Genomic DNA, 23,010 nt, shown 5'->3' with positions numbered 1-23,010 from the left:
AATGACCACAATGGTAGTGAATTGGAGAGGGAGATCTAATCACATCATATAGGAATCATTGTTTCTCTAATGCCGCTGGCCTACTTTCCTCACATACATCATTTTTTTTCAAGCCGTCCATTATACCTAGAATGCATCCTTCTTTAGCTCTTCATGTCTTCAATTGCCAAAATTCACGTGTTCTTTAAGACTTGATTAAATCACCTGCATAAAGCTTTTTCCCATTTGTTCATCATCCATCTTATCCATCCATCTATCCAACATTTAGTGAATGACTACTGAATGCCAAACACTGTGTAAAAGTTCAGATAATATAGATATCATTTTTGGCCTCTAGAAGATAACATTATAAAGGGAAGACAACAGAAAATATATAATCAAGCAAACAAATAAATATAAAATTTAAAATTGTAATGAATGCTAACTAGAAAGTCAACATGGTGTCTTGATGGAGAATAGGGAAAAAATACCCAAATTAAATAGGGTGGTCAGAGAAGGTATTTATCCTAAGGCATAAAAATGGAAAAACTAAGGGGCGCCTGGCTGGCTCAGTCAGTGAAGTGTGGGATTCTTGACTCAGGATTATGAGTGCGAGCCCCATGTTGGGTGTAGAGATTACTTAAAAATAAAATCTTAAAAAATTGGGAAAAACAAGAGACATGTTGAAGGATAACAGAGGGGAAGAACAGGGATGTTTCCACAAGGGAACAATATATATGATCTATTCTGCTTCTGAAATCCTTCTATATTTGCTTATCCCATTTTTCATTGTATTTATCATGTATATATTCATATTATTTTCAAGCTTTTTTGGGGGGGGGCAGTTTTCAGTTGCTTCTCATGTAGTAGGTAGGAACTCAACAAACTGAATCACGCTTCTGTGGATTCCAAAGAATGAAGAAAGAATCCCTTCATATTATCTCGGAGACATCTTAAATTTCACTGATACCTTCACTGGAGAGGCTGTAAAGGCAGAGATTATTTTCAAAATGATCTGCAGGACTGAATATTAAAATGTTTTTACTTTTCCACATTGCTTCTCTGCTAGATCTTTACTCTGAACCAGGAAAGAAAGATCATCATTATCTACAAATCCATTTGATCTTTTGCCCAAACTTCATTTAAAATCATTTAAAGTCCTGTTAATAGGAAATACTTTCTTCCTTTTGTGATCCCTTGGGTCTATGGTTTGTGTTTGTTTGTTTGTTTTGAGAAAAGAGAAGGTATACTTTTGGTTGACCAGAAATTATTTTCTTTAATGTAATATATGAACTATAGAATGTATCAAGCCTCTTATCACCTCTTGGTGTCTCTAAACTGAGTTGGTGCTACTTTACCAACTTAGTGAGTTGCCAGTCATTTTGGCTTTTCCATAAGGAATGGCCTTGATGCATGGAAAGGTTTTCTTTCCTAAGCCAGAAACCAGAAAAGGTTTTTGATTTCCCATTCTTTAAAGGATAGCATCTTCAAGATGAGGCACTAGAAAGAACAGCTCCAGTTCAGAAACATATGGCGGTCAGAATAAATTGGAAAGTACCTTGACATTTCTGGAAAGTCACAGGATCTTAGAAATTATTCATATCACTCCCCTACTCAAGGCTGGAATTTGTTTACAAGGGTCTTTCATGACCATCTGTCTTACTTACATGGGAATGTTTCCCTTGATGAAGAAACTTGGTACCTTCTAAGAAAGACCATTCGATTTTTTAGTTATCTCTGGTTCTTAGACATTACTTCTTCACACCAGTTTAATCCTATGACCTTGAAGGAGACAAAACCTATATTTCTAACATCTCTCCAGTAATCCTAAGTGTGCTTCCCGAAAGAGTAAAGAACGTGTCTTATCTATTCATGGCCTAATAAGATTAAATTGGTCTTTGAATCAAAAGATGCAAGTTATGGTCCCACCAATTAGTTGATCTTGGGCTAGTTTTTAATTTCCGTGTCTCAATTTCCTCCTCTATAAAGTCCCTACCCCACCAAGAAATTGTGAGGATTAAATAGGAGAATGCGTGTGAAAATGCCCAACATATGTCTAACACATAGTAGATGCTCAATAAATTTTCTTTTTTGTCCTATTTTTCTTTTCTCATTAATTATATGCCTGATGACACCTGTATAGATAAGAAATGCACTTGGCAACAAGCATGTGACAGAAAACTCAGATATTGGCTTTATCATAAAGACATGCATTATTTATTTAATAGGAAGCTCAATGATTTGCAGCTAAGTCTGGTAGCTCACCAATCTCATGAAGGACCCAGGCCCTGCCTCTCTGCTTTATTATTCTTTGCATTACTAGCATTTTTCTTCATGCTTTCTGCACTATTGCCCTAAGATGGCTGCCATAGCCCCAGCCATCATGAATGAATTCAAGGCAGGAAGAAAGAGAGGAGTCGAATCTATAACTCTCTTTTCATTCCCTTTCCTCTTCTCAGGATGCAAAATAATGTTCCCTCGAGTCCCCCTGCAGACTTTTGCTTATCTTTCATTGGTCAGACTGGGTGAAATGGCCACCCCTCGCTGCGAGGTGAGCTGGGAAGGCAATGTAGGCAAAAGGGAAGGAGGTTGGGGGCTATGCATTAGCCAACTAACTACAGCTGCTGTGGCAGCTTTCATGTTGCCCCAGAATCACTACTCCTCTGGGCTTATCATTCCCTGTGGCCTCAGCAGCTCTGAGAATGACCTGTTGGTCTTCTTGTTGGGTTAATCATGGTCAGAACCAGGTAATGTCTGTCCCCATTGGGGTTCAACTAAGGAGCAGAATCACTGTGAGTATTATGGACTGCATAATTTACTTGGGGATTAGATCTTACAAAATGTGGAGGGAGCTGGAGAAGTAAGGTCCAGAAAAGGTTGTTATAGGATCAGAGAGAAGTAACCAACAGTTCTCCTGAGACATGGGCACAGGGGGGCAAGTCATAACTTATAGGGAAGCCTGGGAAGCCAGGCATGTCCCAGCTGCCAGAGCAGGGTCACAAAAGGGATCTGGTATAAAACAAACAAAAGAAAACAAAAACTTTCTGGAAATCTGCTGCCTCTGTGTCTAGTGGTGAACCAGGGTCACTGTTGGCTGGAACTTGGTCAGGAAGAAGAGCTATGTGTAGGGAGAAGCTAGGACAAGCTGGAAGCTGTTGGCAACTCTTTTTCTGTTTCTCACTTCATTCAACCTCAAAGAATGTTGGAGTGATTTGAAGGGGTTCTGTGTTAGCTTGTCCAAACCAGGAGGTACCAAGTACAGGAAAAGAAAGTAGGCCGATGCACCCAAACGGGCTTTGGCTATTGTGAGGTTTTCATGGCAGCGAGAAGCACTATTAGGGAGAGAAGGTTCTCTGAGGGTGTAGCAAATGATAGAAACACGGCCTATTCCAAAGGCAAAGAATAGGGTTTTTGTGGGATATGAATGTGGGTTTATACAAATCCCATAGGAGAAAGAAAAGCAGGCACTTAGAATGTGAGTAGAAAGAAGGAAGAGAATGGAATATTGAAACAGGTACTGTGCCTCCAATCACGTCCCTACATGAGCACCTCACATTTCCACTATTAATTTTTGTTTCACTTCTGTTTCAAAACCCCATGACAGCTGTTTTTCCTTAGGAGTATTTTTCCTTTGGAATGAAACCTTTTATCTTTGTCTTGACTTGTATATCAGTAAATGCTTAGCAGTATGTTAGCTGTTATCTTTTGTGTACTAAAGCACAAGATTGTTTAGTAAATTAAATCACGGGATGTCTCCTATACCCATCTTGGTGTTGATATGCTTTTCATCTAGGTGATAAAAGCCAGACATACATTAATCCACATCAAATTGTCTCATGATAACTTGAAAAATTATGAGAGAATGTTATCTAATCATGAAAATAAGTTAAATTCCTCCTTTCCTATAAATAAGAGGGTCCCCCCCCCCCATTTACAAAGCAGACAGGAGATCAGTGGGTAGGGACATTTTTCTATTCCATTATGGAACACATATGAGATATTTATTGTCTCTAAGATTTGTTCTTTAAGGCCGATTTGTCAAAAGGACAGCCTGACCTATGTCTTCTCTGCACGGCAAGCTGAACGTCAAACAAATGTCTCCTTCATTCCAAAGACACCGTTCTATTCTATTTAGGTAGAAGATGATGCTGGCTTAACTTAGCAGCAGGAAATTGCTTGACTGGAGTACCTTCTGATGGCAAGCTCATTTCACAGACCTTTGTAGAGAAGGTAAGTTTTGATGTCGGTGCTAGTTAAAGCAAGAGTCCAACCTGATTTCCAATTATTACTGTCCAAATGGGAACATTCAAGTGCTGGGATTTCCTTATAAAAATTGTAATTCTAGAAAAGTCACATTTAAAAAAGCAACATGACTTAAGGGTATATACAAAAGCCAGCATTGTAAATTCCATATTGCTCTGGACTTGAGGAAATAAGCAGATGGAATATATTGGAAGGGTTGAGGGCACAGATGTCTTCTTGGCTTGGGTTCAGAGTGAAAGAAGAAGCCCATTTTGTAGCTGAGTCTGGGATAGGAAAGATCCAGATACACGAGGCCTGAAAAATCAAGTGCACAAGGTTTAATGAACTGTTTTTCAAGACAATTATTATAATATTTAAGCAACATCTTATGGCTTGGAAAGGTGCTCTTCCAAGTGATTCAAACATGTGTTTTGAGTGGGAAAAGCTTTTCAATGGTGGGTAAGCTACATAAAGTGTCCTTAGACCTTCACAGTTGGCCAAAAGAAAGCTCACCCTTGACACTCCAAGCCCTTTGTTCATTACAAACATTGTCTCTGTGATGCTTAATAAACTGGGAATGGATGTTGACTGTGTTGACCTTTCCTTTAAAAGTCAAAAAAATAAAATCAGCTGCTATTCTTGGTTTAGGGACCATATTCTTAAAGGAGAAACCATGGAAAATAATTGACTTCTATTGTTTAGTTCTTGTTTAAAAAATGTATGCATATTTATTGTAGAAAATGTAAGAAAATACAGACAAAAAGAAAAAGTTCCAATCACCAGACATTCTATCAGAAAACAAAATTAACATTTTAGTTTTGTTTTTTCTTTCAAAATTGACATTTTATTCTTCCAATCCATGAGCATGGAATGTTTTTCCACTTCTTTGTGTCTTCCTCAATTTCTTTCATAGGTGTTCTGTAGTTCAAAATTAACATTTTATAATAAAACTTTCCAATTACGCATGGAATCACTATGTCTCCTTTTTCCTATTTCTGCTGGTTTCTTCCAGCAATATTTAACAGAGGTTGTTCCTCGTCAATAAATACAGATATAAGTTGCCAATTGTAATGAATGCTTATATTTTATCTAATCTATAATTTATCCGACCTATCCACCATTTGTAGACACTCTGGTCGTTTTTATGTATCAATCTATTTATCTATTTTCAAATAGCATAGCAATGATTGTTCATATATTCCTATGTGTGCTTAACTAACTGATGATTTCCTTGAGTTGAATTTCCAGAAGTTGAATTGCTGGATCAACGGGTCTGCACATGTTTAGTTTTTTTTTTTTTTTTTGAATTTTATTTATTTATTTGACAGAGAGAGGCACAGCGAGAGAGGGAACACAAGCAGAGGGAGGGAAAGAGGGAGAAGCAGGCTACCCACTGAGCAGAGAGCCCAATGCGGGGCTCGATCCCAGGACGCTCAGATCATGATCTGAGCTGAAGGCCGACGCTTAACGACTGAGCCACCCAGGTGCCCTATACATGTTTAACTTATGATGGGTATTGCCAAATTGCCTGCCAAAATTTCATATCCATTTTACTCCCTTCACTGGGGTATGGGAATGTCTTTTCTCCATATGCTCCTGAACACTGGGTGATAGCAATCCAATTAATCTTTGCCAAGCCAAAAGGCTAAAACACCATAGCATCAACTCTCTTTGTTCTTATTTTTGTCTTTAAGATTATTACCGAGTTCACACATCTTGTTGGATGCTAATTAGCCCTTTGCACAGAACATTATGAATTGTCAGACTATGAACTTCCATTTACTGTTTTGAAAGTGATCGTGTGATAGAACCTGGAAGCTGGCATTTAGTTCTATTCAACATCATCTAAAGGGAGTAGTCTACTTCTCCCCAGATGCAATGGTAAAATGGGAATAGTTCTAACCCACGTAGAGCATGATGACTACTTTCTTCCATTATGTGATTAGGAAGAGGAGATTTTGTATTTGTTTGCTTGGGGTTTGGGTTTTTTGTATTTAAAATTTCTGTTCACTCCTGTGGTAGGCAACCTATACAATGACCCCCCAGTGATCCCCACTTGCTGGTATTCACATCTGGTGTGTGATCTGCCCTTGAATGTGAAGGGGATCTAGTGACTCACTTCCGACTCATAGAATCCAGCAGAAGTGATTGGATGTCACAGACTCTGGCTTCCATCTTGCTTGACCTCTTCATGCTCTCTCACTGTCCATTGCACTCTCTTGGAGCCTTGGCTCTGGGAGACACAAGCTGCCACGTTGTGAGTAGCTCTATGGAGCAGTCCAAGGAGCAAGAAACTGATGTCTCCGGCAACAACCAGCAAAGACCTGGGGCCTGCCGACAGCCACTGAGTGAGCTTGGCAGCAGACCCGGGCCCAGTCCAGCCCAGAGATGACAGCAATGCTAGCCTCTAACACCTGATTGCTGCCTCATGAGACACTCTGAGTCAGAGACACCAAACCAAGTTATGCTCATGAAACCAAGGATTCATGAGCCTCAGAAACTATGAGTAAATGTTTGTTGTTTTAAGCCGCTAAGTCGCAGAGTAATTTGTGCACAGCAATAGATAAGTAATAGACTCCCGAGTCATCCTCTTGGCAGTACTAGCAGGTGTCACATCATGTGCTCTGCCTCCTGTTCCTGGCTCAGCCCACACCACCCCTCTGTCGTCGCTGATCGCCACCTGGAACTTGGAGGCCCTCGTCTCGGTGTCCTTGGCCTAGCTTAGCAAAGGGGTCAGGAAAAACCTATACTCCTGTATTAACCACGTCTCTTATTTTCTGTATTCTGATGCTTTAACATCTGGGGCCTTGCTGACCCTGGAAGGACTACACATCCAACTACCTGTGGTTAGTAACTTCCCAGAGATAGTAATCAGCTCTCCTGAGAGTGCACTTTGCCAATGCAGACCAACCCATCCAGAGCCCCCATCCCCAACCACCTCCTTTATGGGGCTCTCATCCTCCATCCAGGCCACTATGTCCCTGCCCTAATCACCCCAAGGCAGGTAGTAGAGAACTAGCAGCCCCTGTACCCCAGAAATGATGCAAACTAGCCAATCCTAAGCCTCCTTACTTGCCCTCACCCATTTCTTCCCTCAAGAACCACAATAAAGGCTCCTGTGTGCAGTTTCCCCTCTCTGCCTCCTGACTGACCTGGTGCTTCCCTATTTGCTCCCCACTATTCCCAGCATTGGGTCCCCCTCCTCCTGGAATCTGTGAGTATAACAAAATTATCTTTTCTTTTTAATTTTTTAAAAAAGATTTTATTTATTTGTTTATTTGAGAGCTAGAAAGAAAGAATGTGTGCATGTGGCTGAGTTGGTTAAGCACCCAACTCTTGATTTTGGCTCAGGTCATGATCTCAGGGTTATGAGCTCAAGCCCCCAGTCAGGCTCTCTGCTGGGCATGGAGTCAGCTTGAGATTCTCTCTCTCCTCCCTCTTCCCCCTCCTCCCTCTCTACCCCTCTAAACACGCACAACGCGTGCGCACACACACACACACGAGAAACACTTAACCTGTTCAGATTCCCTTGCCTACTAATATGCAAATCTTCATCAGTCCTCCTTTGTTTATTAGAACTTCCAGATTCTGCGTTAAATGGGGCTCATTAGCAAACAGGTTGTTCCATGAGAGTTACTTTGTGTTAACACAAAGACTGATCTAAAGTTCTGGGAGTACTACTTCTACAAATTGAATTACTTGCCGTGCACATCCTTCTGGCCTCTTGCCCATGTAGGTAAGAGAAGGAAAGAGTTTAGGTTTCCTATTATTTTAGTGAAAAGGCTAGACCGAATGATTTTTCAAGGTCCCATTTAGCCCTTAAAGTTGTTTGTGCATCGTTCTGCCAGTGGTAGAATGAAGGTCATGGATACTATTGTTTACTCATTTGTCATTATGTTGTTTGTGGTTTTGTTTCCTTTTTGAAGAAATAGCACTCCACCTCCCATGACTCTTAATCCTGTCTCAAGTATTTTTCCCCAATAAGTGGGGAATATATCTGAACATATTTTATGTAGACTGTCTTCAGGATTTCCCATACAGTTTTTTTCCTGAACAGGATATCATCTTTTGTCTATAAATGGAAACTACTTTGAAATTATTCTAGAAGGAAAGAAAAAGTGAAAGGCTGTGACTTTCTAAGGTACAATCAAGTTTTGTCACGATTTGTGCTAAATAAGCCTATTTGTCAATATTGCATTGTATATAAAGATGCTTGTATCCTCTTGTCTTAGGTTGAACTAAATAGTATATAATTTACTAAATCACTAAATCATGGAAAAGGAAAGAAATATTTCTCTTTGTTCTGCATCTGTGAGGTTCAATGAACCTTGTGTTTCAGGACTGTCCACCTTTTCTGAGTCTAGAACTGCTTTAGAAAAATTAAGATATTCTGATAGGTTATATTCTGATTTTTTTTTTTTTTAAGACTCTTCTCTTTGTTTAGTGAACTGCCTTTTGAATAATGCTCTTACTCGAGGGAGAGAACTATTGAATCATCATGTGTGTGTTGACTAGCAAACACACATACACGGAAGAGTAGCAGGGCTTCTGTAACCAAGAGAAGTTTACGAAACATTGGATTGTTAAGGGAGTCACAGTATTTCAGAGATTGACCTTGAAGGTTTAAAAAAGTGAATTGATCCCCACTGGAACAAGTACGAAGCCAGCTTTGGTGCTAAATGTAAATTGTTAAAAATGGTACAGAATAACATCTGCCTTGTAGTATGCCTTAATCAGCACTGTGAAAAATGAAAGTTTAACGATCTACTATAGTGGCTTCTAAGTGAAGGATAAACAAAAGATGAAAGAGTTTCTTGCATGGTTTGTAACTGATGCCATGAAAAATGTCAAGAACCATCTGCCTCAAACTTATCCAAACTGTCATCAAGTATTCTAATCCAGTCAAACGAGATACAACTAGAACAACCTATGTAACTTGCTGAAGGCTTATCAAAAGAGTTGTAAATAAAGAAGAAAAAAACCCATCAACTGTGTAGCCACAGATTGCAGCCAGCTTGCCTGTGGCTTTGAAATTCAATCCCATTTCTCTAGTCTGACAAACTGTACTAAATAGCAAAATGGATTTTTATTGCTCTCAGCCATTTTCACTTTAGTTGCTATCAGGAGATGAATACACAGTTTCCTAATAGAATGAGAATCATGATTTATTTTTGTAAATGCACAGTCTGGTTTGGACCTTGCCACTCAATCTATGAGTAGGTACAGAGTATGGGCAGAGAAGCTAAGAACAGTATTTCTGTTCTTACCCACGGTAAGGCCTAAGGAGGGCCTAAGACCCCACACATTTTGTTCTAATTGAAGCTTCTCTTCATGCTGCTTACGAAATGGAATTTAATAAGCTACTAATTAAGAGTGGAGAGTTCAAAATCACAGTGATGGGGTTTAAAATCCCAGCTCTACCACTTACTGGCTGAGTGATCCTAGGTAAGTTGCTTGACTTCTCTAAACTTCCTGTTGTCATCTGGGAAGACTGAGATACTTATAATTACCTAGATTATAGGTACACACGAGTTTATGCTTATGAAATTCCTGAAACATTGAAGCCTATTATGGCAGAGACAGGTAATGCTCACTAAGCATATCCCTGTGCTCCCCTTGGTTTCCCAGTCTTCTTTGTAATTGGATGGGGACCAAGTCACTAGTTCTGGCCAATGGACTGTTATAGAAGGCGTGCATGTCATTTCTGAGCCTAGGTATTTAACTGCCTGTGTGCCTCCTCCATGTTTCTCCTTCCCTGCCAAGGCAACCTTGGAATCAGTGTGTTCCAGACAGAATAGTTACAAGATGAAGAAAGGCCACTGGTCCCATGTTAGATTCCCCAAGAGTAAGAAAAATGTCTTTGTTGGGCTTAACTGCTGACATTCAGTGTTATTTTGTTACTGCACATGACAGAGCTAGGCCTTATACATAGATCAATAAGTGTTGGTGTTTATAATTATATATATCTACTTTGCTACCAATAGATACACAATAAATATGTATTTAAATGGCATGCACTCTTCTGACTGTTCTGTTCTCTTCTTCAGCATTGACTGAACAGGAAAAGAAAGTGAGAGGAAGAAAGATGGTGATATAAATAACCATAGAACAAGGCAAAATGGTAAGGCCACAAGGATAGTTTTACAAAAGGACTTCTGAGAATTTAGATGAGTGAGATGTTCTGGAAAAGATTTCATGGATGTGGAGTTCCTTTGGCTAGCCTTAAAAGATAGGCAATAGTGAAATAGGTAGGTGTGGAGGTGTGCAGGGCATTCCTTGCTCCACCTCCCCAAGCTGGAGAACAGTGCAGAAGACTTTCACAAAAGAAGAAGAAATAGGAATGACCACCCCCAATAATGAAAATAATCAAATTGAAATGAATCAAAATTGAGAGAAGCAGCAGATATTCTTTTTCCACCCATCAGATGGGCCAAAGTAAGACGACTGATCATTTTCAATGTAGGTCCGAGAATGGAGAAATGGTGCTCTCATTGACCTCGTGGGGGGAAGGGTAACTCGCTGCCCTTGTGAGGATTTTGGCATTAAATATCAAAAGCCTTAAAAATGTGCTCATCTTTCACCCAGTGATTTCACAAAGATGATATTCATCACACAACAAAGTTTGTTAAGGGAGTCACAGTGTTTCAGAGATTGACCTTGTAAAACAAGGTCGTAAAAACAGACAGAAAAAACCCACAACAACAAGAAACAACCTAAATGTCCATTAGGAGGAGACTAATAAAAAATATATGCAGTAAATATGAGAATTTTATATTAATTAAAAATAATACATATATAGAGGGTTTTCAGAAAACATGGAAGCGACAGCAACAGTTGGAGTTCAAACACTTCTGTGATGGTCTCTGGGTGCCCTGTGAGAGGAAAGAGGAGGATGCCACTGGAATCATCTTGATCTTCAATACCACAATCCTTCCCTTCTCCCTTACCCTCAGTACCAGACAGTATTACTAACTCTTCCCCTCTCCCGATGTCTTACGTCACTTCCTAGGAGATGAAGTGTATTCTTCACTGGTTTACCAGTTGGTCAGATCCCTAACGTGATGGTTTCCTATAATATCTGGTGGCTAACGCAGTGCCAAGGAAATTACAACCACTGCTGGAAGGGCTGGAGCAGCTTAGTGTGTCTGGAGCAGACTGACCACCTTGTATCTCTGAGCACCAGCTATGTCTTTGGGATCAGTGGCCTCGAGGCTGGGCTGAGCAGGACCATAATGAATTTGTCAGGCAGCTGGAGGTCAGTGAGGCAGACTTCATGGCAAGGTTTTACCAAGCCATGGCTGCTATAGCTGGTAAAGATTAATGGGCATGAAAATCAAAGAAGATAATCATAGCTGATGGAGCCACAACTTTACAGTGAGAACTTCCAATGTGTCCCTTACAGGTCTAGGGATGGTATTCTGATCAGCTGACTGAACTTGTTGACAGTACAGGTTTGTTTTTTTCAATGTTAACAGACTATCAACTGGACTCCTCCTCAAATAAATGTTTTCCATCTAAGTAAATCTAGATCAGCAGTCTGCCTCCTAGCTTGCTCCTTTCTAGATGTCAGACCCTCAAGAATTCAATGGCTTCTTTTGCAAGTATAACCAGAAGGAAACTACACATTATAACTCAAGCCTATTGCTGGCCCGTGGGGCTATTCCTAACTCCAGAAACAGGAGAGAAGGACAATGAAAGGTCATGTTTTTATAGTTTAACTGGATTCACACGGCTGGTTTCACTACCCTTACCAGACTCTGGCATAATTATGTGACCTCCCAACTATTAGCCTTCTTAGTGATGATTTCATAAAATTATGGACAAATCAGGAGAAGGAGATAATTAGTTACTCCTTCCACACTGATGTTGGTTTGAATCCAAATAGCAATGACTTTTTCTAAAGCATATGTGATACCCCTGGAGCTGGTAACAGATTCCTATTCTGTAAGTTTGCTCTACAATATGAAAACAAGTGACACTCTTTACAGGCAGGTTGCAAGTTTATTTTTTGTATCAAAATAAAGAATGAATCTTCAGGAAAAAAAAAGATACATATATAAACCTACTGACATTGGAAGATCCATAGTACATAGTTAAATAAAAGGATGTTTTAAATCATTATGAACGATATGATCCTATTTTTGTCTTTATAAAATTTTATATTGTCTATGTTCTATTTTTATTTGTTTTTATTTTTTGTATGTTCTATTTTTAGAACTTAGAATTATAATTGATAGAATTACATGTCTAATTATATTTGCATACATATTATATTTTATATACATTTATTTGGACTTCAACTGATTTAGATTGACATATATGCCCATATCCATTCCAGTTTTTCATATATCAAAATTTTAACAGATTATATTTAGGTGGTTTTAGATGGTAGGATCATAAGTGAATTTATTTCTACTCTGAATTTTCTTAATTCTTTCCTATGTGTCTGTTACCTTTATAATAAGAAGAAAGCTATTTCCTAAAAAATAAAGAAGAAGAAGAGGAGGAAGAAGGAGAAACTTTGGGAATGGCCTTCAAGCTTAGACAAGAATAAGGGGCCCTTCTAATTGCCTCACCCCATGTATAATGGACACAATTTCTTCCAGCCCATTTGTATCTACTCTTTGTATGAGGAGATGAGATGCACCATGAAATGGGCCATTTCCTGCTTATGTAAATCATTTTGCATTGAAAAACACTGCCTACCAACATAGTATGTATCTACTTAGTATTATCTGCCATTTCTTTAAAAGTAATTGTACCTCTAATTGGCTTGATGTGCCTCAAAAGAAAAGAGATGGATAAATAGCTTAAGAGCTAGAAGACTAGAAATCCCTTGCCTTGTACAATCAGGGCAGGGATTTCTTAGTTTTGTTATATTTAAAACAACAGCTACCATTTATGGAGTACTTTCTATTTGGCATGCCTGTGCTGAGCGCTTTCTACACTATCTCTCATCCTCACCGCAATCCAATGCGGTCAGTTCAATTATTATGTCAATTTTATAGATGAAGAAACTGAGTTTAAGTAACTGATTGGAATTCTGCAGCTAAAAAAGTGGCAGAGTCATTGTTTGGCCTGATAATTGAGAGACAATTAGATTCCAGATGGTGGAACAGCTTGATGAATGGAACAGGATCAGATCAGGGATTAGATGATCTAGATCATATTGCTGCTAATTCTTGGTTGATTTCTTCCCCATGGGTCAGAGTAAATACGGCAAATAGAACGCATGTGTATTTACACAATCGTTCACAGGAGAGAAAAGGAATAAAACCTACATATCTATCTATCTATCTGGATCTAGATCTCTACCAGCAGAGACAAAGAATGGGAGCGGAGCATCCACAGAGGAGAGATGTCAAGCCATTTTTGAAAGATTGAAAGCAGAACAAAGAGTAATAATTAACTTAGCCGACCAGAGAGAATTGAAACCTAAGTGCTTACCGAATAAGAAGATGATGCAAGGATATTTGCTCTGGAGGCTCATGTGAAAGTTCAGAGGTGGAAGTCGTCCCAAAGAATATGTATTCATCTATCTATTTAGCTGTTTTTCTCAGAATATTTTAATCCATTTTGTAGGATTCTTTTTTCTTTCTTTTTTTTTTTTGCCAGTGCATCTCTTTATGGCTATTTCCTTTTGCTTGCTTTTCATTTTTGTTTCAAACTGAAAAGTTTTGAGGTTTTTAAATCATGAAAGTATCATATTCCTATTGCAAGAATTTCAAATAATACAGAAATATAGAAAGTAATAAAAAAAAAGTCTTTCACACCTCCATATGATTCTCTAGTTGTGCTACCCAATCTGGTATTCACTAGCTACATGTTGACATTTACATTTATTTAATTAAAATGAAGGAGAATGAAAACCCAGTGCCATATTTCAAGTGCTCAACTGTCATGTGTGGTTAGTGGCTACTGTATTAAACAATGCAGAACTAGGTCCTGTCTATTATCATAGTAAGTATTTTGGACACTGTTGCTCTAGAGGTATTCACAGTTTACTGTACAAATTCTCAATTGTTTTACGATTGCACGTAGAAATAAGAATGTGTCACACTACACGTACTCATGATTTTACACAAATGGTCTGGCTGCTTCTGAGGAAAAGCAGCATTGCCTTGCTCAATCCTTCCCTACTCTCGGCACAGCTTTCCAGAAGCACCTACTGAAAAATTTTTAACTCAAATTATAGTGTATGCATTGTAACAAATGAAATAATGCAGAATCACAAGGAAAGCACCCTTACCACCTCCCATTCTAAAGGCAAAATCTATTTAATGCTTCTGGGTTTGGTTTTTGTTGTTGTTGTTGTTGTTCTTTTGATAACTATTTCCTAACTTCATTTCTTAATTTATCACTCAGTCAATATCTATTAACTCTTGCTATGGAAAATGAGGAGTAAGCTCACCCGTATCGACCACTCCCCTTTGTTTCCTCCTCCCAGTGTTTGAAATTTATATTAATACATTCATTGGTTGCCTCTCTAAATCTAGATAACATTATTTAACCTCTATTTGTTTCATCAACTTTCCCTTGACTTGTAATATTGCATTATCAGCTCCTCCTCTCTGTCTCCCTCCCATTTCCAAGTCCTGTTCTCTGCTATCACTCTTTCGCCTGCACACAATTTATTCTGTCTACCCACCAAAGCTGCTTTTGTGATGCGTTCTTCTTCATCCCACTCGAAAAGTCCAAAGTCAATTTGAAACATTCATCTAAAACAAAATATATGACTTGAACTAGATTCACTGGAAAGGTCCTAAATTTGGATATTTTACAATTTATTTAGCTAGATATGATGTGAGATCATCTGATATAAACCCGGCTCACACCAGTGAGGGAGTCTTTCTGTGTGTGTGTGTATACGCAAGCACGCGCACATGTCTTTGAGGAGGCAAATGTTCTTCTTCCTCTAATCGTGTCAGGTGGGAGGTGCATGTTTAGAGGCTTTGGAGGTCCCTGGGAGACAAGCTACAGCAGTATGATTCTGATCCCTTTGATTGTATACAGGCTTCCATATCCTAGATCTTTATTCAGACACTATCTCTCTGGCATGGCCTGGGGGCTGTGGATACTGCTTAGCTTTCTGATCTTCCAGAGTGTAAAAGATTCCCTTGCCTGGGGTAGATGCACATGAACCAAAAGGTATTGGCAGCAAAATTTCAATCCCCCAAATCTATGCAAATGCATGGAGAGATCTATATTATATAGTCCATGAAAGTTGACACAAGTTATTTATAATTTCAATGACAATATTGGATTGCCTTTAATAGGCACTAGTTGAAAGGGGGAACTAACCAAAAGCTAATATTGGAGCTTTCTCTCGTGCTGCTGAGAGGTCCCCAACAATCTCATTGGCAGTCTCTTTTGAAGATCAGTTCTCCTATGTCCATTAAACCAAGATTAAATTAGTTTGTGGGAGCTGCTTTTAGCATTTGCACTATTACATTATGCATGATTCCTGACTGCACATCTCATGAACAAACTACACTGAGCTCCATTAGTGAATTTTTAGGGCCGTGCTTAACTTGGAAATGGATTGATTTTGTGTAGGTTAATGTATAGCAGCGATGCTGCTGTGTCCTTAAAAATACCCTCTTACATTTGATATCAATAGGCAAGCACTCTCCGGGGATTGTGGCTCATTTTAAAAGGATAAATTATGCAGATTGCATGATTAGAGGCCAGGAGACCTTATCACAGCATATTGTATATCAGGGAAAACACCAGTCCCCTCCTCCACACCTTGGTGAGGTCAGGGTGCCTTATTCAGTGTGGTTCCTTGCCAGGAACTTTCCCGTGTAGGTAGAACAGTATTCCTAGGATCATTCAGCAAGTCAGGGCAGAGCCAAAAATTGAACTCAAATTGTTTAAATTCTGGTTCTGAGAACCAGAAGACTGCATTTTGGGGGACATTAGACCATCCTTCCCACTAGAAGGCCAAACCCATGTTTCTGTCCTTTCTAGAGCCACGCCAGGATGGAGTAGGTGTTGGTATACACTTGCTGAATTGAACCAAACATAATTCAGCCTCCTCATTTTATAGGGAAGGTGGCTGGGACACAGTGTCAATATTTAGTGAAAGAGTGCTTTTACAAAAGCGTACCCAAGACCAGGCGCAAAGTTTGGTCAGCCACAGTTGCCAGCCTGTGGGAGCTGAGTTCAGCGGGGGAGCAGACCAGGACCCTGGAATGGGGGAGACTGCAGCAGGTGTGTTGGGAATACATAGGAGGGTGTTCCGGCCGCTTTGGGGTGATGATGTCCGCACTTAGTCAGGCCAATGAGTTGGTGGAAGGCATCAAGGTAGGACAGGCGGGAGCGCAGGTGCAAAGAGGAAACTGCGCCCAAATGGGCTGGAGTCTGTAAGCCATGATGGGAAGTGGGGAGAGAAATCAGGAGAGGTAGGAGGTAACAGATGATCAGGGAGTAACTTCCCTGCAAAGGAGATTGCTTTGACGGGGAATGTCTGATACTCATTACCAGAAGCAGAGCTCGAATTCAGATTCCCAGAAATGCGCCATCTTTTGCCGCGCTTACTGGGAGAACTTCTGTTGCAGACGTTGCTTTTTATTTGTTTGGTTTAATTAGAAAAATGATGCCTTTTAACTTCTTTTAAGGACTGAACAAAAAACAAAAACAAAAATTTCCTGCTTATTTACTTTTCCAAACTGGAAATGCTAATGGTTTCTTATGTATTGTTCCACTGTGTAAGAAGTGTGTCATACAAGTGGCATCAGGAAATACCATGGCTCAGTAACTTGCTTTGGTTCATTTGATGGTAAATGTCATACATCCTTCCATGACCATGTAGTTCTGCTTCAGTTTTTAAAAATTGCTGCATAGTATTCCATGGCCCTCATTTATTTAACCAGTACCTTGTCGTCGAGCATTTGATGGGGTTTTTTCCTTTCCCTTCTTACACATACATTCACACATACATATTCATGATGGGAACTTATTCTGACCTTGATCACGTTTGAGAACCGCATAGGGCTAGTAAAATCCAGACCCAGATACAATTGGGCCATTGCTATGTTTCTTCTTGGCTGACTGCAGATATGCTTAATCTGTCTTGATGACAAATGCATTACACTGAAAATCATGAGTTTCAGAAGACAGAGGGGAAAGAAAGATCTCAAAGGTGCCACTAAGTTAGGAATCTATAGGAAGAAAAAACACTAAACTGAGGTGCCTCAGACCCCCTACTTCTCACCTGTCCCCAGTTCTCTGACATCAGTGAGGGCTCTCTCTCTCCCTGGTGCTTCAGAGGTTAACCCCACCTTACTCCTCCCCAACTCAGCCTAGCTGGCTTCCACCCCTTTGCTTGTTTGTTTGTTTATTTATTTGTTTTAAGTAGGCTCTGTGCCTGGCGTGGAGCCCAATGTGGGGGTTGAACTCACAACCTTGAGATCTAGACCTGAGCTGAGATCAAGAGTCTGATGCTTAACCAACCAAGCCACCCAGGTGCCCCGTCTACCATTTTTAATTAGACTGTACCTTTTCCTACCTCCAGTATCTCCAATTTTATGCAGAAGTCTGGAGGCTCTGTGAGCCTATATTCTGATATGAATTATTAACATGGGTCAGTATTTGTGCATTTAGAAGCAAGATTCTTCTTTTCAACCATCCCTATGATATGAAAAAGGAAGTTTTCAACCATCAGTTACCTGTATGGATAGTCTTTTTTATCCCCTCTATGCTTTTTGTTTTTTTGTAGTTTCTCCATTCTTTAGCTTCTGTCTCTCTCTCTTCCTTCTTTTCCTCTTTCTCCTTCCCTCTCTCTCCCTCTTTTTCCTTCTCAAGCACCCTCTTTGTCTGTCTGTCTCTCTCTTAATATCATTTACTTGGCTGTGAGCCAAGGAGCATTCTGTGGACAGTGGGTATGTGCATGTTACTTTTTTCTCCTTCCGTTTGTTTGAGTATTAGGTTGATATGACCAAAACTATGTTCATTCTTGGTACAAAGTGAAACACTGGTTTGATTTCTAGGACCAGCATTTTAGCTACCATGAAACTATAAACTTTGTAAGGACTTGTATTAGTCACCATTGGAACACTACACATAGAATATAGTAGATGTCTAATAATATTCATTGAATGAATGAATGAACTACCAAGCACTGAAATGGGAGGTAGGTATAATGGGCCATTCAGATTCAGCACATAGGAGAAGAGTCCTAACTGAGAGATTCCTCAACTATAAAACTTGGGCACTAAAGTATAGAGAGATTGGGGGACTGCACTTCCCTGTTCAGATTATATCTTTGATGTTGCTTAGTTGCTAAAGAAATGGGACAATTATTCCACACAATATTTACTCTAGAATTAAACTGACAATAAGAAAAGTTATAATGAGATTTTGATTCAGAATGCCAGAGTTTGCGTCTTATATTCTCCCATTTACTATGAGTCTTTAGACATGATACTTTACTCTTTGGAGCTTCGGTTTGTTTATCTATAGAACAAACAAAAAACACAGCATTTCCCTTACAGGTTGGTTCCGATGATTAAATGAAAGAATTATTGTAACTTTGAGTAATGGTAAGTGTTCAAGAAGTGTGAGTTCCTTTCTCCATTTTTTCTTCTTTTCCTTAGCCAAGATGATTCAGTTATTGGAATTCTGAAAGCCTTCTTTAAAGGATGGTTTCATGGCACAGATTTAAATGGCTGCTGTATGGCTAAGCTGTGATATATGTGAGACAGGAAACTTTGAGTTTAAAAAGTGGAAATTTGAACATGGATCCTGGGGAGAGTTTTCTAAGAGCTATTTATTTTGTTTATTGATAAGAATTATACTTCTCTTCGTGTTGCTAACTTCATAGATCATAGTACTGTATATACATATACATGTATATATGTATATATATATTTTATTATGTTATGCTAATCACCATACATTACATCATTAGTTTTTGATGTAGTGTTCCGTGATTCATTGTTTGCATATGACACCCAGTGCTCCAAACCTGTATATATATTTTTAAGAGTTGACATGACTATTTTAGATTGAATTATATCACTCAAAAAGATATGTCGAAGTCCTAACCCCAGGTACTTGTGAATGTGACTTTATTTAGAAACAGAATCTTTGCAGATGTAATTTATATTAAGAGGAGGTCATAGAGGATTAGGGTGGACCCTAAATCCAATGATGGGTTTCCTTACAAGAAGAGAGAGTTGGAGGCTCAGAGACATACAAAGAGATGATGGCCATAGACAGATGGAGGCAGAGGTGGGAGTTATGGTGCCACAGCCAAGGAACTCCTGGGGTGACCAAAAGCTAGAAGAAACAGGGAAGGATTCTAGCCTTTGGAGGGATCATGGTCTTGCTGGGCTTCTTGATTTTGGACTTCTAGCCTACAGAACTGTCTTAGAATAAATTTCTGTTGTTTTAATTTCTGTTGGTTTATGGTGCTTTATTACGGCAGTCCTAGGAAACTAACACGATGAACTACCTGAAGTTTTCCAATTTTATAACATTTTTAACACTGATCTTGTATTGACTGAAAAGGGCAACAGAATTCATTGGACCAAATTCATGTTTGGTAGTGATAATTACCATTTGTGTGCTGCTTTATGGCTTACACATTACTTTCTCAGACCTTATCTCTCCTGATCCTGATGATGGCATTTCAAGATAAGGAAGGCAGGTAATATGATTTCCATGAGACCTCTGAGAGAGGTGAAAGGTCACACAGTTAAAGAGAACTAGAGCCAAGGCTGCAGCTAGGACACCGGACTCCACGACTGCATCAGCCTTTGCCTAAACCACGTTGTCTGATTCTAGAAATATGTCAGAACAACTTTCCCAGGGCTCCCCATGAACTCTGCATCAGAACACACACATGGGTCATGAGAATGTGCTGAGTACTCTGGAAAGCAGATATGAGACAATGCTTTAATATTTGATTAAATATCAAGGATTTGACATTTGATTTGGGTGGTGCAAGTCTACAGTGGTGAAGGTGAAGAAAAAGGAAGTAATGCAAAGCATTTGGGAGGATGTGTTCCTGGCCTGGCCACATCCCAGTGAGCCACAGGCTAACACAGCAGGTCCCTCAGTGAGTAGATTTGCTTGGCACACTGGACTTTTCCAGAAGGGCTCTAAGAAAGAACCCCAGAATGGTGAAAAGAGGGGGAAATTGTCTGTCTGACATCCCCCCGTCTCTAGCTTCCCGTTGGTTAATGTTCATCTTATGATAAGCTGACTACTCTTCTATCCACTTCCAGGTGCCCTCATCTGGCCTTCTGTGGCTGCAAAGACATATTCCAGAGTCACGACGAAAGGTCATACTGCTCAACTTGGCGGTGAGTTTTATTAGTCAATTTTACTTTTCTCTAAATAGTTTTGCAGAACTGGTAAGGAAGCCAACCACAATTCTTTTAGAGCCTCCTGCTCCCAAGGGAAAAGGCAAAAAGCGGGGGTGCTGTAAGTCCTTTGCCAAAGCAGATCAAGATCAAGAGCTGTTCACAGGTTAAATGCTCGTGTGCTCTCTGCTAATTGTCTTCCATGCATCCTCTCCCTCAGTCATCCTTATTGTGTAATGGGCACCTTCATTTTCTAGAGGAGTTCCTGAGGTATTGAGAAGACAGTAATTTGAGAAAATCAACCAAAAGAAACTATGGTCAAGCTCAATTTTTGTCCTCAGGTTATCTGACGTCAAAACCAGAGTTCATGAGCGTTGTGTTATACTACTGATCATTATCATGCTTCATTGACTCTAAGACACCATTGACTGAAGTCAGATTGTTATTTTATGTGGAATTGAGAACAATGAAGAAAACCAGTGTCCACGAAACGGGAGCACTCAGAACTTTCACATTTGACCTATTGAAAGATTTCTTTTACACTCATTTATTACCCATAGAAAGGAAAGTCTAAGTGAAATAACTTCATGAGAATATTCCTGAAACATCTTCACTTGAGTAGTGTTTCATCTGGGTTGGTGAGGCCGCAAAGAGTCTTGGTGATCAACATTTTGCTTAAGGAAGTCTAATGTTGTCTTTTTATGATTTTCTTATGAGCCAGTTGCTACTGGGTCTCCACACCTGGATGCCCCTGAGCACACAATGACAACTACATCATGACCACCACCTGCGTGATGATGATATGCACCCAATTTCAGAAATGTGAAACATACACATTTAGAGTCTATGAAGTATGAAAATTTTATCCCTGGTCATAATCTCGATATTGTTTTCCATTTAAAGTGCAATGTTTTCCTCCCATGACCTAGGGGATTTCTGCTGGCTGTGGAGGCTTATTTGGGGGGAAAATGTAGAAAATCTCCCTGTTTGCCAGGTTTCAGTAATCCGAGCAGCAACATCAATGACCTGGATTATTTTATCGGGCAACCCAACCCCCTCCATTCTTTGCAAGCTATGAGATTTAACTGTGTTTGAGAAAGTTTTCCACTAAAACTCCTGGGCTTTTAACTTATGTGGAATCTTAAGTACAATTCATCATCTTATCTAATCTGATAGCCAAGGATAGCTTTGTCAAAGCAGAGTCAAGTATTGGCAATCCCTCAGAAACCTCAGAAGAATGAATAAAAGAAAAATGATTTAAAGCTGGAAGATTTAAGTAGAAGTTTGAAATCTTTTTTAAAACTGAACAACGGACCCCTTCCTGAATCTGCTAATGCCGGCTCTGGAACACGAATAGAAAAGCAGAGTCTGGGAGCAGAGAATCTTGGGATATCAGCTTGTCAATTTACAAGAGGGGTACTAGCATCCTGGCCAGAGTTTGATAACACACCATGATCAAATTCAGAAGATTTCCACAAAGAACAGATTCCCAGCCTGCAATAACTGTTGGGTGCCTCATCCTTACCAAAAGAAATGCTCTAATTTGTTGTTGATGTTATTTGTCTTTACCCTCAGAAGACATACAGGAAGATGACCCTGTCTCTCATACAGCAAAGGGGCTGCAAAGGCTACCAGTTAAAAGTTTGATTCCAGGGGTGCCTGCGTGGCTCAGTCAGTTAAGCATCTGACTCTTGATTTCAGCTCAGGTCATGATCTCGTGGTCATGGGATCGTGCCCCTTCTCTGGCTCTGTGCTCATCGGGGAGTCTGCTTGAGATTCTCTCTCTGTCCCTCTGCCCCTCTCCCCGCTCATGGTCTCTCTCTCTCTCTCAAAATAAAGAAGTGAAATCTTAAAAAAAAAAAAAAAAAAAAAAAAGTTTGGTTCCAGACCCAAGTTTGAATCCCAGCTCTGGCATTTATTAGCTGTGTGACCTTGGGCTGATTTTGTAACCTGTGTCTTTGCATTTTCATCTATAAAATGGAGAAAATAATTGTGTCTCTTTAATGGTATGGTTATGAGAATTAAATGTGAATGTGCATTAAGCCTTAACACACAGTAAGTGCCTGACACTAGTAGGTGCTTTATAAATGCTTTTCAAATAAAAACAAGAGCAACAACTGTTTTATTGATTCAGGTTCTTATAAATAGTATAAACCGAATTAGAGTCTTTCATTATGTCATATATCTATTGTTCTTTCAATTTTAAAGGAAAAACAATGAGCTAGCATAGTCCCCTGGCTATTTTGCCACCAGCGTATTTACCTCAGAAGTGGTTCTTACACATTTTTCCTGAATTCTGATAAATGGAGATGAGAATTTTCTGGACTGAAGTCCAGTCTGCTCTGTGTGAAAATGCAATATGCATATTTTGCTTTCCTTTTGGTTGACTTTCAGTTGGTGTTTCTTTGCTACATCAGAACAGATAGAGCTTAGAGAATCTTCTGACCAAGGCAACTTGGCCTCTGCATTTGAAAGAAAT

General features: G+C 39.5%; 1 pseudogene; it reads left to right on the top strand.

Annotated features, from left to right (window-relative positions):
- Positions 1-11,113: 11,113 nt before the first annotated feature.
- Positions 11,114-11,542, top strand: LOC114199748 (uncharacterized protein C14orf119 homolog; annotated as a pseudogene).
- Positions 11,543-23,010: the final 11,468 nt, after the last annotated feature.

The sequence above is a fragment of the Eumetopias jubatus genome, unplaced genomic scaffold (genome assembly GCF_037043125.1).
Source record: "Eumetopias jubatus isolate StellerSeaLion01/CBP00866 unplaced genomic scaffold, mEumJub1_p1.0 scaffold_10, whole genome shotgun sequence".
Lineage (NCBI taxonomy): Eukaryota > Metazoa > Chordata > Mammalia > Carnivora > Otariidae > Eumetopias > Eumetopias jubatus.
This window is presented reverse-complemented; position numbering and strand designations above follow the sequence as displayed.